Here is a 4,477-nt window from a genome sequence, read left to right on the forward strand (position 1 = left end):
AATTATTCCCTTGTACAAAGGAAAAGGGGAAAAAGAAGTGTGTGGTAATCATATGGGCATTTGTCTTCTTAGTAGAATAGGAAAAGTGTATGGTAGGATACTTATTGACAGAGTTAGAGAAATAACAGAGAAATTAGTTGGAGAAGAACAGGGAGAATTAGGAAGGGAAGAGGTGGTGTAGATCAGATATTCATTCTCAGATCTTTAGTGGAAAAGTTTCTAGAGAAGGGAAAGAAGTTGTATGCGGCTTTCATGGATTTGGAGAAAGCATATGACAGGGTGGATAGACAAGGATTGTGGAAAGTGTTAAGAATATATGGAGTAGATGGGAAGTTGTTGAATGCTGTGAAGAGTATGTACGATGGTGCGAAGGCTGCAGTGAGTGTGGATGGTGAACTAAGTGAATTTTTCTCTTTGAAAGGTTGGGTTGAAACAGGGATGTGTCATGTCTCCATGGTTGTTCAATCTGTACATGGATGGGGTAATAAAAGAGGTACAAGGTAGGGTAGTGGATGTTGGAGTGGCCCTGGTGAGAGAGGATAGTGTTTGGAAACTCCCTGTACTGTTGTTTGCAGATGATACTGTGTTGTTGAGTGAAGACGAAGGGGAGCTGCAAGGCTTGGTGGATGAGTTTGGGAGAGTGTGTAAGAAACGGAATCTAAAGGTGAATATAGGGAAGAGTAAAGTGATGGTCGTTGAGAGAGGTGAAGTCAGTGAATGTACAGCGAGGTTGGATGGTGAGGAATTGGAAAATGTGAGTACGTTTAAGTACTTGGGTAGTGTGATGAGTAAGGATGGAGGTTTGGAGGGTGAAGTGCTTGAAAGGGTACAGCAGGGAAGAAAGGTTGCTGGTTCTTTGAAAGCAGTGATAAGAAACAGGGAAGTGAGCATGGAAGTGAAAAAGTTACTACATGACAGTATTGTGATACCAACTCTAACGTACGGAAGTGAAGCTTGGACGTTGTTGGAAGGACACAAGTCAAGGGTGAGAGCAGTGGAAATGAGTTATTTAAGAGGAGCCTGTGGAGTCACATGGAGAGACAGGCTGACGAATGAGGATATAAAGGAGCGTTGTGGTGTTGATGTGGATGTGATAGGAAGCGTTATGAGGAACACACTGAGGTGGTTTGGCCATGTGGAGAGGATGGAGGGTGAAAGACTGACGAAGAGAGTGTATGTGAGTGAGGTGGAGGGGGGAAGAGGGAGGGGGAGGCCGAGGATGAGATGGAGGGATGGGGTGGAGAGGTATATGAGAGAGGGGGGTGTGAGTTGGGAGCAGGGCAGTGAAATGGAGGGGGACAGGGAGACTTGGAGGCGATTTGTTTGTGGCCACCCCAAACGGGATTGAGGCGTCTGGCAATAGATAGATAGATAGATAGTATTGAAGTCACTTATAATTCTGTAAAGTTCTTTGTCTCCTCTTCTTATATCTGAACCTTCGGTACATAAGTCAAGCCTCTCGACATATCTCACGTTATTCTGCACAGTTTTCATGTTTAGTGTTGTGTAATTAATATAATCTCGAAAAACAGTTTAAGCGCGCGAGCGCACACACACACACACACACACACACACACACACACACACACACACACACACCATTACAACGGCGTTCTCCTAAGATGGGTAATGTTATGATATTTCAGAGAAGTTTACTTTTATTTTTTCTACAGGTTTTTCATTAGCCTTTTTTACACTCTTTTTGCCATTCTCATCTTTCTTACCATTTTCTTTTTCTTCCACCCATCACATTTTCACCTTCCTTTCCTCTTCTTTTCTATTTCATATCCCACCATACTGGTTCCCTGTTATTTGTCAACGTCTTTACACACACACACACACACACACACACACACACACACACACACACACACACATTAACACTGCTTAGTTATGTATGTATTCCATTTTTTTTCCCCTGGATGCTCTTACTCTCACTTTGTTCATAAAATTTCCTCATTCCATTTCAAGTTTTTCTCTCATTCTAAATTTATCAAAATTTCCACTTTCATTCAGTAAATTTTTTCTGAACAGTCCTCTCACCATTAAAAGACCACATACAGAAGTTATGATCTCAGCTGTATCATCACAATAAATGTTATTTTAGTATGATGGTATATCTATTATCCCACTGGTGCTGGCTAATTATATCCGTGCAAGAGGGCATTATGTTTTTTTTTTTTTTTTGGTGTGTGTGTGTGTGTGTGTGTGTGTGTGTGTGTGTGTGTGTGTGTGTGTGAAAAACAACTCAAAATGTTTAAATCCGAAATTCGATCTTATGTATATTTTGTAGGACTGAGAGCCAAAGGGCTGAGCTATGGTTGTTAGGAACAGTAGATCAAGGGTGAAGGTGGCAAGGCAAGGCCAAAAGCTGACCTGGAAAAATCAACTTAAACAATTATTATTCAATTTTTGCTAGACTTAGTGAAATGTTTAGAGAATTCGGAAATTTTAAGATCATACCAAACCTATAGTGCAAGGTCAGAGTTTGACCCGTGTGACTGTGTATGAACATAACTAAAACACCTTTGATTTAAATTGGGCCAAACTTGGTGGAAGATTGAGGGTTGACAGAGAAGTTGACGTATACTGTCTGAGAACAGTAAACAAAGTTCAAAGTCACATGTCAAGGTCAACTTAACCAGTTTTTATGCTATTTAGGTCTCACCGTGTGAAAGTGTTCAGGGTGGTAAGGTAATAATGAAATGAAATTTTGAGAACAGTTTACTGTCAGGGTCAAAGAAAAAGGTCAAATGCCAAGGTTACGTGACAGGGTCAGCTTGAATATTTGCGATCTGGTTTAGACCAAACTATTTGGAAGGATCAGGGTAAAACAAGGGTGAAAGCACTCGAATTTGAGAAAAGTCGGCAAGGGTCAAGGTCAAAGGACAAGTCAGATGTTTCAAGATTAGACATTTTGGTGGATGCACCAGTATTGGTCTCTCTGAAGGCTCCTTGCTACAAAAATCATCTCCTGCCGCCCTCAGTGTCAATTTGTCTTCAGGTACTGTACATGGCATACATGTAAATGTCTAAGTGACCCCTGCACAACGCTGTTCGCTCCTACTAACTCAAGCTCGTATCCATTCCTTCTGCTTTCCCGCATTTCATTTTCTGTATTGAAATAGCCTCCTCTCTTCCTACCGCTCAGTTAATAGTTACACTTAAATTATTGTTTTTCTTTCGTTTCTGAATATTCACTTCAATTTCTTCTATCTCTTTGCTCCTTAGTTCTCCTCACATAATTCTTCTTAATCAGTTTTTACTCCTTCGAACATGTTTCGATATTTTTTCCTCCATGTTCCATTTGCACTTCTCTTCAGCTCCCTTTCATTGCCTAGACTTCTTGCTCCACCTGCTTTCGAACCCCTTCCCTCATGAAAAAAACATCCAGATACTACCTCTTAATCAGCATAAGTCTCATATTAGTACCTCCTAGTAACGTTAGTAACAAGTAATGGTAATACCAATACTGATGATGATGACGATGATGCAGGTGATGAAGGTGACAATGATGATAATAATAATAATAATATTAATAATATTAATAATAATAATAACCAGAATTCTGAAACTGCTGAAGCAATATTCAAAGAACGCCAAATTCCAGATGAAAATACTTTTATGACAGTCGACCTAATATTAAGGGACTTTTGCCAACGGCCATACCACGTTGAGTACACCGCTTCCCGTCCGATCAGCGAAGTTAAGCAACGTTGGATCTGGTTAGTACTAGGATGGGTGACCACCTGGGAACACCAGATGCTGTTGGCTAACGTTCTCCCTACGTGTGTGGGGTTGGTGGAGGATTAGTGCCCCTCCCTGTAAAACAATTAACTCTAAGCCCTTGGCCATCCCGTTTGGGATACATGGCGTCTGGCAATGATGATGATGATGATGGTATGACTCAAATTTTTTTATGAATTTTGACTTGTGACCTTGAGATCAAGGTCAAGGTCATTCATACTATGCAAATCATGTTCACTCATGACCCACTTGTTTAACATATGCCAAATATTTTCCGATTTAGCACTTTCCTGCATGAGACGGCCATATTGATTTTCCTTAATTAATATCTCAGGAAGTACTTATTGGATCTCATTATCAATAACCAGGTGCACTGGTATATGTTGACTGCTTCATACTGGAACATTTGTAAAGCAATCGATTCTGTAGTTTTAGCTGCGAAGGAAAACAAAAACTGAAAAAATATCATAGAGGTCGCTAGTGCGGCGCCTGTGAGAGGATAATACTTTTGTGCCCAAACAAACCTGCAGCCAAGATACATCACTCCTGAAAAGTTCAAGTCTATCTCGAACGATCTTGGAATGCCAGCCTTCTAGGTCTTCCCCTTCCCCCCCCAAAAAAAAAAAAAATCTACAATATCAACAAGAGATGCACGGAATGTGGAGTTCTTAACAGTGATAATCAGAAGATGATGATGATGATGATGGAGGAAGAAATAAAAAGAGGAAGA

The 4,477-nt window shown here is 40.6% G+C and overlaps 1 non-coding gene across 1 annotated transcript; it reads left to right on the forward strand.

The window, feature by feature from the left end:
• The first annotated feature begins 3,655 nt into the window (after window positions 1-3,655).
• Window positions 3,656-3,774, forward strand: LOC145408554 (5S ribosomal RNA). Its single transcript, XR_013898946.1, has one exon. It is a non-coding gene; the product is annotated as a 5S ribosomal RNA (ribosomal RNA).
• Window positions 3,775-4,477: the final 703 nt, after the last annotated feature.

The sequence above is a fragment of the Coenobita brevimanus genome, chromosome 77, assembly GCF_032717465.1.
Source record: "Coenobita brevimanus isolate Jiangsu-jjx chromosome 77, ASM3271746v2, whole genome shotgun sequence".
NCBI classification, from domain to species: domain Eukaryota; kingdom Metazoa; phylum Arthropoda; class Malacostraca; order Decapoda; family Coenobitidae; genus Coenobita; species Coenobita brevimanus.